The sequence below is a fragment of the Delphinus delphis genome, chromosome 14 (assembly GCF_949987515.2).
Source record: "Delphinus delphis chromosome 14, mDelDel1.2, whole genome shotgun sequence".
Lineage (NCBI taxonomy): Eukaryota > Metazoa > Chordata > Mammalia > Artiodactyla > Delphinidae > Delphinus > Delphinus delphis.
The window spans coordinates 41,245,386-41,258,374 of record NC_082696.1 but is presented as its reverse complement, the minus strand read 5'-3'; the positions used below and the strand labels follow the sequence as shown (position 1 = coordinate 41,258,374).

At 40.0% G+C, this 12,989-nt stretch overlaps 1 protein-coding gene and 1 pseudogene across 1 annotated transcript in view; both read right to left on the bottom strand.

Moving 5' to 3' along the window:
• FAM184A (family with sequence similarity 184 member A) overlaps positions 1–10,056 on the bottom strand; it is a 153,062-nt gene extending 143,006 nt beyond the window's left edge. The window contains exon 1 of the mRNA XM_060030033.1: positions 9,886–10,056. The gene's annotated coding sequence lies outside the window, so the exon portion shown is untranslated. The remainder of the gene's footprint in view (positions 1–9,885) is intronic.
• On the bottom strand, positions 3,316–4,241 carry LOC132437293 (histone deacetylase complex subunit SAP18 pseudogene; annotated as a pseudogene).
• Positions 10,057–12,989: the final 2,933 nt, after the last annotated feature.

Sequence of the window (12,989 nt, the reverse complement as noted above, 5' to 3'; positions counted from 1 at the left end):
ACTTAGCTTACTTTTAATTAATTAATTTATATTTATTTATGTATTCTATTTTTTGGAACCAAGCAAAGAAACCATTTTATTTTCAACTAGTGGGAGAATAACCTGGAATTACAGGTGAGCCCCCATTGCAGGAGTTCACACTGTTATGAAAAGTTGGCTTACAAAGTCCTTTAACGAGTTCCTGTCTTCTTGATCTGCACAGTACATCAGTATCTTCTCCACAGACAGGAAGGTAATCATGGCTCCTCTTCTCCAAAAAATTAGGTTTAAGTTAATTGTATGACTTAAGGAGCTCAAGCCTATCTAGTATGAATGAATAAAGAGTCTAAGGGTTTGGGGCAAACTTCAGTGGAGAAGAGGCCCTAGATCGGGGTTCCAGGCTTGCATCTGTCACCTGTTGACTGCACCAGGGACTCCAATCCTACAATCATTAGATTTTAAAGGGCTGCTTCTGTATGTACAAATCAAATTACTGCAATTTTACTTTGGTAGTACATTTTTTCAAATTTTGGAATATACATTTTCAAAATGTTCTACTGCAATAGACTAAAGGTAATCGGCCTTATCACATACCGCACACTGTTTATAAACTTCAAAATGAGACGGTAACAGTGCCGTGAAAGAGACGGCACCCGTTCTGACTGAACTCTATGGCTAACTTTGTTTCTTACTTGTCAGGCACTATTCCAAGCCCTTTGCAAACATTTAATTAGTCTTCACAATCCTATGGGCTGTTACCTCCATTTTACAAATTTTAAACAAACAGAAAAAAACAGGTCCAAGTAACTTGTCCAAGGTTGTTATTAGTGTAACCAGGATTTAAATGTTCAGCCCAACTGCTTATAACCACTATGCATACTGCCTCTCAAATCAGACACGAGTCAGCCCCAGCACTGAACAGGGCATGTGAACATCCCCTGCTTAACTTGACCTCATCCCTGACCTTCTCCCTTGATCTTAAGATTCTTCTTTCATTCCTCCCTGAATTTTCAGATCTTCAAGGTAAACCTTTCCATCCTTATCCTAAGTTCTAACCCTTGCTCCTCTATACTACTTCCTGCCCTCAGAATGCCCCATTCTCCCTCTTTTTAAAACATAAAAAGGCCTCACTGTGGCACGCATTCTCCTTTTCTCTAAATTGCCGTCACACCTTGATTCAGGCAGGCCGCTCCCTTCAAACACAGACAGCTTCTTCAACTTGCCTCAGCTCAGACTGTTCCAAAACGCCTCAGCTGCTCTGCTCTGCACCTTCCCAAAGGTCTCCTTCGCAATTCCATACAACCTTCTGGGCGACAAACTCCTGCTCTATTTAATACAATCTCATGGCTTTCTTGTTCTGCCCCATTTGGGCTTAAACATACCAACTCCACTACTTAGCATAAACCCCCAATACTAAATTAAACCCTGAACCCATGCCCCATTAACTTTCACACTCCAGGTGATTGCAACATATGTTTAACAATATAGGTATTTTTTTCTTTTTTTACATCTTTATTGGAGTATAATTGCTTTACAATGGTGTGTCAGTTTCTGCTTTATAACAAAGTGAAACAGTTATACATATACATATGTTCCCATATCTCCTCCCTCTTGTGTCTCCCTCCCTCCCACCCTCCCCATCCCACTCCTCTAGGTGGTCACAAAGCACCGAACTGATCTCCCTGTGCTATGCGGCTGCTTCCCACTAGCTATCTATTTTACGTTTGGTAGTGTATGCATGTCCATGCCACTCTCTCACCCCGTCACAGCTCACCCCTCCGCCTCACCATATCCCCACGTCCATTCTCTAGTAGGTCTGTGTCTTTATTCCCATCTTACCCCTAGGTTCTTCATGACATTTTTTTTTCTTAGATTCCATATATATGTGTTAGCATAAGGTATTTGTCTTTCTCTTTCTGACTTACTTCACTCTGTATGACAGACTCTAGATCCATCCACCTCATTACAAATAACTCAATTTCGTTTCTTTTTATGGCTGAGTAATATTCCATTGTATATATGTGCCACATCTTCTTTATCCATTCATCTGATGATGGACACTTAGGTTGTTTCCATCTCTGGGCTATTGTAAATAGAGCTGCAATGAACATTTTGGTACATGACTCTTTTTGAATTATGGTTTTCTCAGGGTATATGCCCAGTAGTGGGATTGCTGGGTCATATGGTAGCTCTATTTGTACTTTTTTAAGGAACCTCCATACTGTTCTCCATAGTGGCTCTACCAATTCACAATCCCACCAGCAGTGCAAGAGTGTTCCCTTTTCTCCACACCCTCTCCAGCATTTATTGTTTCTAGATTTTTTGATGATGGCCATTCTGACTGGTGGGAGATGATATTTCATTGTAGTTTTGATTTGCATTTCTCTAATGATTAATGATGTTGAGCATTCTTTCATGTGTTTGTTGGCAATCTGTATATTTTCTTTGGAGAAATGTCTATTTAGGTCTTCTGCCCATTTTTTGATTGGGTTATTTGGTTTTTTGTTATTGAACTGCATGAGCTGCTTATAAATTTTGGAGATTAATCCTTTATCTGTTGCTTCATTTGCAAATATTTTCTCCCATTCTGAGGGTTGTCTTTTGGTCTTGTTTATGGTTTCCTTTGCTGTGCAAAAGCTTTGAAGTTTCATTAGGTCCCATTTGTTTATTTTTGTTTTTATTTCCATTTCTCTAGGAGGTGGGTCAAAAAGGATCTTGCTGTGATTTATGTCATAGAGTGTTCTGCCTATGTTTTCCTCTAAGAGTTTGATAGTTTCTGGCCTTACATTTAGGTCTTTAATCCATTTTGAGCTTATTTTTGTGTATGGTGTTAGAGAGTGTCCTAATCTCATACTTTTACATGTAGCTGTCCAGTTTTCCCAGTACCACTTATTGAAGAGGCTGTCTTTTCTCCATTGTATATTCTTGCCTCCTTTATCAAAGATAAGGTGACCATACGTGCATGGGTTTATCTCTGGGCTTTCTATCCTGTTCCATTGATCTATATTTCTGTTTTTGTGCCAGTACCATACTGTCTTGATTACTGTAGCTTTGTAGTATAGTCTGAAGTCAGGGAGCCTGATTCCTCCAGCTCCATTTTTAACAATATAGTTTTACATGGAATACTAAGAGCATTTTTCATATTTTACAGAACTTGAAACATATGGACTTTCTATTAATATTCATACCATAGCAAAGACAAATCAAACTCCTAAATAGATGCATTACAATTTGTTTAGAGTTTAAAGGCTTAACGGCAACAAGGGAGTAGGAAAAAGTGAAAGTTTATTTTATATAACTGAATGGAAAATAAATTCAAGAGATAGAAAATAAAATTTAATATGGCCTCATGAGCCCTGAAGGAGGTGGTGCCTGATTTGGAGGAGTGATTGCTATGTCCAGATAGTCCCCTATTTGGAACTTCTGCAACTGCAGCGTCATGGGGTCGTCATCAGTCCCCTTCTCCCAGACACGGTGCTGCCAACTCCTTTACTCAATAGCCAGGCCTTTTAGGATCCGTAAAAACAATTGCAAAACTGAGGTGTGTGCACTTCTTTCTGGCTTCTGGGTAGACTTCTTTTACTAACCTAGTCAATTCTTTCAAGGTTGCATCCATCCAAGTGTATATCTGCAGCTCGCAGGACGGCACGTTTCCAAGGGAGAACTTGTGCATGCAGTGGTGGCGGCCGTAGTGGTGGTGAAGACACGCAGCAACAGCGGGCAGGTCTTCTCCCGATCGATGGGCTTCTCGGGCTCCTTCTTAATTTCCTCCTGGGTAACACACGATTCCACCACCATCTTCCTCCTGCGGCCCCTATCTTACTTTTTAAATGACTCCTTCTCTTTCTCTCTCTTGGATGTTGATGAATGTTCATTTCACAGGATGAATATATTAGTTATGTACAGAGACCACCAAATGTTCTCATAAAATATAATAGGATATGGATGGGAACTGCATTATCTTGACCTTGGGACATCTCACAAATGAGTTATTATAGCCTGTGGTAAAATCTGATAAATTAAACTCTTTAATGAATAGGGACTCTTCATGATGATCTTTATGAGAAATATTAATTAACTCAACTCTACTTTTATTATTTAAAAAGTCATTCTCTCCTACTATTTCCACTCCTAAATGCTACTCCTTCATTTATCTAAAGGCCTACTAACTCATTACTTTTAATGTTGCACAATGTCTGCCTTAGTTAATTTTTCCTAGAGGCACATCTGATTAAAATGTAATTCTGCACTATATTTTAGGCACCCTTTCTCAATTGAAAAAAACAAGTATATTTATTATTTCTGTCTCTAAACACACCTTTAATTCATCTACCCATCTCAGAATGTCTATCTATCTGACTAAGGGATTGGGTCTGCTTCACCACCATAAACCTGACTATGGTTATTGAAGCAAAGAGGGGAATATTTTTCTCACATAACAGGAAATAGGAAGTCCTACTGGAAAGTAAGTAATCCAGCTAGACGTGGGTAGCCCAGGGGTGGTGAGCACCTCACCTGGGTCATCTTCTCCAGGCTCCTTTTTCTACTTTGCAATGTTGAACATGTGCCTTTTGTTTTCTTGACAGTCTCATGGTTACAATAGAGCTGCCCCACATTCTGTTTCCCATCCAAGTTTTAGGTAGGAAGCAAACAAATCAAACAAACAAAAATAAAAACAACAAAGAGAACAACAACAACAAAAAACAACAGGAAGGAGGAAGAGCCTCTATCAGGAGAATAAAACTTTGGGTCTGCAGCAGAGGAGCTTACATGTCAAGGACAGAACTGTGTCATGTGATCTCTGGTTGCAGTGGAGGTAAGGAACTGTAGTTTTTTTTAGTTGGGTACACTGCCAGCCTAATGAAAAATTGGGGGTTTTATTATTAGGGAAGATGGTGAGAAGGATATTGGGTAAACGACTAGCAGTGCCTTATCACAAAAAAGCCAGAGGCAAATCACTCAAACGATTTAACCTACTTTTAAAGTTCCAAGACATGGCAAAGAGATTATAATGTATGCTTGGTTGGCTGAGACATTTCAGGCAAGATTGTCGAAAACTTTGAGCCGAATGTCAAGCCCTCAGATACTGCTTCCACTGATTCATTAGTCTTTTATATTACTCAGTTAAAATAAGCTTCATTAGTTGAACCCAAATAAATGCTTCAAGAGTTCCTTATATTGAACGTAGGAGACCTAAGGAAAAATATTCATTCTACTCTGTTTGAAGGGCCAAAAATAAACACAGGAAAAAACAGCTAGGCTTTTGTCAAGCGTTATGCCTAGCTTATTGATATTTGCTGCCACCTGCAGTTTAAACTTGATACTCACTCTGGTCGTTACCCGTAACTGGAGCACGTTGACCCAGGAAGTGAAAAGAAAGAAGAAAATTGCACGAAGGGTATCTTTGCCACTGCTGCGGCCATATGCTTACTCAAAATTGAATTTCTTATTTGCACACCATGTTCACAGCAGCATTATGCACAACAGCCACGAGGTAGCAGCAACCCAGGTGCCCACTGATGGACGACTGGATTAACAAAATGTGGCATATACACATCGTAGGATATTGTTTAGCATTAAAAAAGAAGGAAATTTTGACACATGCTACGACATAATGAGTGTCTCTGAAGACATTTTGCTAAACTAAATAAGCCAGTCACAAAAGGACAAATACTGTATGATTCCACTTATCTGAGGTTCCCAGAGACACAAAGTCCAAGGGTGGTTGTCAGAGGATGGGGGAATGGGGAGCTAGTGTTTAATTTGTGCAGATTTTCATTTGGAGGAAGATTATAAAGTTCTGGAGATGGAAGGTGGTGATGGTTGCACAATGATGTGAACGTACTTAAAGCCACAGAACCATACACTTAAAAATGGTTGAAATGGTAAATTTTATGTTATGTATATTTTACCACATTAAAAACAATTTTTAAAATATGGAATTTCCAGGGAAGCTGATTCTGTAGAATACAGAACTGCACATACTCTAATTTATGTTACCATGTAGTAACAAATTGATACTAAGTCTTTTGGGTTTCTTCTGGTCCTGAAAAAGTAGGTCCCTTGCCTGTTGATGAAGAGACTGTCAAGTTCTAATCGCTATGCAAATTGTTTTGGCCGTGTCAGGGATGCAGCAATTTAATGTATTGGCTTGGCCAAAAAGTTCGTTCCTGAACGAAGTTTTTGGCCAAACCAATACTACGAAAAAGTATGTATCAGATTCAACTTCAGGGAAGAAGGCAAATAAGGGTAACTTGGGCAATTCATATATCTCTGAAAAAGCAATCTATTGGTATATGGAGCTGAATATTTTCATTACAAGAATTAGTTTTTGGGGACTTCCCTGGTGGTGCAGTGGTTAAGAATCCGTCTGTCAATGCAGGGGACACGGGTTCAATCCCTGGTCCGGGAAGATCCAACATGCTGCGGAGCAACTAAGCCCATGCGCCACAGCTACTGAGCCTGCACTCTAGAGCCCATGAGCCACTACTACTGAGCCTGCATGCCACAACTACTGAAGCCTGCGTGCCAAAACCTGTGTCCCGCAACAGGAGAAGCCACTGCAATTAGAAACTCATGTACCACAACGAAGAGTAGCCCCTGCTCTCCACAACTAGAGAAAGCTCGTGGGCAGCAAAGAAGATACCCAACACAGCCAAAAATAAATAAATTTTTTAAAAAAAGAATTATTTTTTGGATGTTAAACAGCTGTTGAAAATTTTTAAAAAATCATTTCTATAGTTTTTTGGTAGTTTTAGAACATAACAAAATAATACGACTATGCCTATATTATTTTAACTGTTAAAAACTATATAATCCCTGAATTTTATTTATTCTGGAAAGAAAGCAGGTGGGGACTGGGTTTCTGAATGGTCATATTTCAAATTGAACATGTCATATGTAATGGCTTCCACCCAGGTTATGTTTAAATCATTAAAAAAACTTTTAATGTAATATTTTTAGTTTTCTGGTCATTGAAAGTTTAATGGGCTCTACATAAAGCAGTCTCCTTATTTTTTTCCACTTTCAGCTTATATTGGGTTTCCCTTCAAACGCTTGTGATTCAGCTCGCCAGAAGCTGTTACCCCTTATACCCATGAAGAGTGGCCCACCAGACAGCTGTCACTCTAAAAAGAAACTGAATTTTATTCTTTTAGGAATAAAATTAGGAACTTGTCTGCTGCCCTTTTACATTACTTGAGATGGTCACACTATTTTTTTTTAAAGGAAACACATGTAGAAAAGATAAAAACTGAATTGAGAAAGATATTTGAAATACCAGAAAAAATGAAAAAAGACGCAGAATCCAGGGCATCCATGGAAGATTTATGTGTGTGGGACAGAGGAAGAATGACTTTTGCAAAGAACAGCAACAAAATTACTAACTGCCATAAAAGACCACTTAAAATACGTGTTGCCTTATTCGCAATGCTGAGTGGAGCTGTTTGGGATAAAAGAGGTGGAAGCTTTATTTCTTGTCTATCTTGGCAGAGGGGAGCATAACTGACTGACAGTCCCGCTGCTGTCCCTTCTGGGTCCACATGTCCCCAGGGTTACTCCAGCCCATAACTTCGCCTGGCAGAGGTACAGTTCCTGTGGATGGGGCCCTGCCCTCATGGGCAGCTTTGGCTAGTGGATTCCACACCAGCCTGGGCAAAGTTTCTTAGAACTGGGCTGCAGTCTGAGGCTCCTACACAATTCTTATTCTTTCCCACCTCCTTTCACAGGTGTCAGACCTGCATTGCTGTCTGAAGCCTTTCCCCTTCTACTCCTGCTTTATCCCCATTATCCTTTAGAAGCACTTCCCCTAATAAATCTCTTGCACATCTAATCTGTCTTTGCATCAGCTTCTCAGAAGTCCCAGTTTACACACCAAGAAACACACCAATTTACCAAGCTAAGTATTCAGGACAGTAGTGCTTGAATCCACCCTTCCTCTGATAGAATAGCAGACCCAGTCAGCAGGCTTCGCTTTCCTAGTCATCCCAGGCAGCCTCAAAGCCCCACTCCCCACATCACTCATTTCCAGCTTATTTCACTCAACACTTTCCTTTTAAACACTCTCACTGTATTCTTTGAAATTCTAGAACTGTGATCAACAAACTGTCTTATATGTCCAAGCTGCTATAAATTCTCCCAGATCTCTGAATTCTCAACATCCTTTCCCTTCACTGCTGTCATGAGACCTGGTTGCATCCTGAGGTCTCTGATTCTCCTGCAGCCTTCTTGAGCTCCCATTAGGCTCAGTGCCAGGATATGGGATAAGAACCCTCCTCATTCCCAGTCACACTTCGGAAACCATTTCTCTTCCTTTCTTTCCACCCCCAGCCCCAATCACAGTCCTTTGGAGCTCACGTCATATAGCTCTACCGTGTTGCTATCATCTCTTATTCACCGAAGACTTTAGTTTCCAGCTCAGTATTTCTCTCCACCCAGGGCTGTCAGATTCAGCAAATAAAAATACAGGACACCCATTAAATCTGATTTTCTGACAAACAACACACAATTTTTTATCTGGCAACTCTCTCTCCTCCCTTACTTCCCTCATCAGTTTCAGTGTTTCAATATCCATGTGGATAATTCTGCTAACACTGGCCTCTGGTTACCAGCCTCCTAACCTCTAATGATCTTTCCTTCTACTACACGTTAACAGCCACTTCTATGGTCACACTCAGAAACTTGACCTCCACCAAATCTCAGTTTAAAACATGCACTTTCTGACATTTGCTTTCTAGTGTTCTAGCTTACACACTCTAGAAGAGGAACAGGATTTGGCAAACTATGACCCACAGCCCACATTCAGCCCAAAGACAGCTTGTGAGATAAGAATAGTTTTTACGTTTTTAAAGAGTAGTAAACTTAAAAAACAAAAAAGAATATGCGACAGAGACTGGAAGTGAATCACAAGGCTTAAAATATTTACTATCTAGTACTCTATAGAGTTTGCTGATCTTGTTCTAGAACCTTCTCTGTACTGAGACCTCTAATTCACTGATTTCACTTCTTTCTCAGTCCTCTCCTGGCTTTCTTTCCTCTTTGTCCAGCTTAGGTTTCCTGCCTTTCTCCCTCTATCACTGTCACTTACCCCTAACTTAACCAAGTTGAACCCAACTTCACTCTTTGTGCTTGTGCCCCAGCAGCTGAGGTTTGCTTGAGAAAAAAAGCAGAAAACTGGGCTGAGGAGAACTGTATGATCATAAACCTCATAGGAATATTCAACATGCCCAGTAATTGTACCACTTTTCCCTCATAAATGGACTTTCCTACATTGTAAGGTCACCATCTCATAGCTGCTTCTCTCTTGTCAATGCTCCTCTAGATGTTGCCCTGTTGCTTTCTACCAAAACATCTCAAAATTGTTATCTACACTCACTACAAAATGATTCTTGAATTTTGTCCACAAATCTATTTCTTCTCATCTTAGTCAGAATTCACAAGAAAACAGAGCCCATTTAATGGGCAAGGTGTAATGCTAATGGTATGAGATGACAGAAAGGAAAGCGAGGCAGGGGGCCATGGGAAGCCATACAAGGTAATGTCCTACTGCCCTGGCCACCGTGAGAAGCTTGACCATGTGGACTTTTTCTTTGGGCAAACCGGTTGGAGAATGGCATCATTGGGAGAGGGGTAATTATCTGACAACTCCCTCCTTTTCCTATTTCCCACTGTCAAAGTGATAGGAGCAGACAGAGACCCGTGTGTGTGGCTGGTTAGTCAACTTCAGGGCAGAATAGTGTCAACCCACAGTGTGGCTGAGGCAGGACACAATATCAGAAGGTTCAGGAGACAGGTAGGCTGAGGGGAACTAAGAAGGTATGTGAGATATGCCCATGTCTCAGTCAGTTCTGGTTGCTGTTACAGAATACCATAGACTGGTGATTTAAACGACAACCATATTTTTCTCACAGTCTTGAGGCTGGGAATTCCAAGATCAAGGGACAGGTAGATCTGGTGTCTGGTGACAATACTTTTTCTGGTTTGCAGATGGCCATCTTCCTCTTGTGTCCTAACATGGTGAACAGAGAGAGAGGAATCATACTCTCATGTTTCTTCTGAGAAGGGCACTAATCCTGTTTATAGGTCTCCACCCTCATGCCCTAAGCACCTCCCAAAGGCCCTACTTCCTAATACCATCACATTGGGTATTAGACTTCAACATACGAATTTTTGGGGAACAGAAACATTCAGTCCATAGCAGCATAATACACTCTCTTAGTTTCCCTTTTTCAGTAGATCCATAACTCATCCAACACACTTTTTCCCAGCCAGAAACCTTAGACTTTTTCTTGATTCTCTCCATTCTTTTACTAAGCTCCTTCAATAAAGGGGCAAGTACTGTCAGCTTTGTCTCCAAAAGATACACTGAATCCATTTTCCATCTCCCTTGACAGCACATCAAGTATGCTCCAGCAGTAACCTCCCAACTTCTTTTTTTGTTTTATAATCCACTCACCAATAGCAACCAAAGTTATCTTTTAAAAAGTAAATCAGATAACATCAGTCACCTACTTAAGACTCTCAATGGCTTCAATTTCACTTGGAGTATAATCCAAATACCTCACCATGTGTCATGATTCTAAAACTATTTATCGAGCCTATACTATATGGTAAATATGTTTTTTAAACACGTGGGGTACAAAAGTAAACACCACAGGAAATAATTCCTGCCTCATGAAATTTATATTCTGGTGACAGGAGAACATTAATAAGCAATAAGTTTAATACTAGGTTCAAATAAATGCAATGGTATAGATAAAAAGTAGAGTAGGGTAGGGGGGTTTGGGAGTGCTGGGGAAGTGAGTGGCAACTCCAGATTTGGTCATTATGTTGGGAAGAAGGTGACAATTTAATAGTGAGTTAAAAGAGGTGGATAGTTTGCTATGCAGAAATCTAGGGGGAAAGCATCTAGGAAGTTCAAATGCTCTAAGGCAGAAATGTGTTTGTGTTTTCAAGACCCAGCAAGGAGGCCAGTACAGGGAGAGCCTAGTGGAGAAAAGGGAACTCTCCTACACTATTGGTGGGAATGTAAATTGGTGCAGCCACTATGGAGAACAGCATGGAGGTACCTTAAAAAACTAAAAATAGGGGCTTCCCTAGTGGCACAGTGCTTGAGAGTCCGCCTGCCGATGCAGGGGACACGGGTTCGTGCCCCGGTCCGGGAAGATCCCACATGCCACGGAGCGGCTAGGCCCATGAGCCATGGCCACTGAGCCTGCATGTCCGGAGCCTGTGCTCCGCAACGGGAGAGGCCACAACAGTGAGAGGCCCATGTACCGCAAAAACAAAACTAAACAAAACTAACTAAAACTAAAAATAGAGCAATATTAAAACTAAATATAGAGCAATATGATCCAGCAATCCCACTCCTGGGCCTATATTCAGAGAAAACCATAATTTGAAAAGATACATGCACTCCAATGTTCACTGCAGCACTATTTACAATAGCCAGGACATGGAAGCAACTGAAATGTCCATTGATGGAGGAATGGATAAAGAAGATGTGGTATATATATACAATGGAATATTACTCAGCCATAAAAAAGAATGAAATAATGCCATTTGCAACAACATGGATGGACTTAGAGATAGTCATGCTGAGTGAAACAAGTCAGAGAAAAACAAATACCATATGACATAGCTTATATGTGGAATCTAAAAAAATGGTACAAATAAACCTATTTACAAAACAGAAATAGAGTCACAGATGTAGAAAACAGACTTATGGTTACCAACGGGGAAAGGAAGGAGGGAGGGATAAATTGGGAGATTGGGATTGACATATACACAGTACTATATATAAAATAGATAACTAATAAGAACCTACTATACAGCACAGGGAAATCTACTCAATACTCTGTAATGACCTAAATGGGTATAGAATCTAAAAAAGAGTGGAGGACTTCCCTGGTGGTCCAGTGGTTAAACCTCTGTGCTTCCAATGCAGGATGTGCGGGTTCAATTCCTGGTGTAGGGAACTAAGATCCCACATGCCATGTAGTGCAGCCAAAAATAAATAAATAAATAAAAGAAAAAAGAGTGGATATATGTACATGTATAGCTGATTCACTTTGCTGGACAGCAGAAACTAACACACATTGTAAATCAACTATACTCCAATAAAAATTAATTCAAAAAATAAAATAAAATGAATAACACAAATCCCTCCCCCCTTCCAAAGATTGTTTAACCTTAGAAAATAAAAATAGATGAATATAATGGAAAATTATGGATCCCTTAACATTATAAACATGTGGATTATGTATAACAATGGACTAATGCTTATGATCTGATATGTGAAAATAGTGGACTATGTAATTAGTATAATATATATGTTGTAATTTAATATATAATTAAATATACACTGAAATTTCTAATGTGAAAATGTATATTAATATAAATAAGAATTTAAGTTACAATAAAAATGAAAAGAGGGCTTCCCTGGTGGTGCAGTGGTTGGGAGTCCGCCTGCCGATGCAGGGGACATGGGCTCATGCCCCGGTCCGGGAAGATCCCACATGTCACGGAGCGGCTAGGCCCGTAAGCCATGGCTGCTGAGCCTGCGCATCCAGAGCCTGTGCTCCGCAACAGGAGAGGCCACAACAGTGAGAGGCCCATGTACCGCAAAAAAAAAAAAAAAAAAGAGTTATGTTGGAACGGCAGATTTAGGAATTTTTTTTACTTTCTTTTTTTACTTTTATATTTTTACATTGAAAAGCCCTCAGACCCCTGTAAAGAACCTGTATGTAGAAGAGAAGCATTATGAACAGTATCCTTTGCTGTACTTCGTGTTCAGCTGTCTAAGAATCATATGTTGCATGTGGATATTTGGTTTCCCCCACACCATTTACTGAAGAGACTATCCTTTCCTCGTTCTTGGTTCCTTTGTTGAAAATTAGTTTATTTCTGGGATTTCAATTCTATTCCATTGGTTTATGTGTTTATGCCAATACTATACTGTTTTGATTACTATAGCTTTGTAATATAGTTTGAAATCAGGAAGTGTGATACCT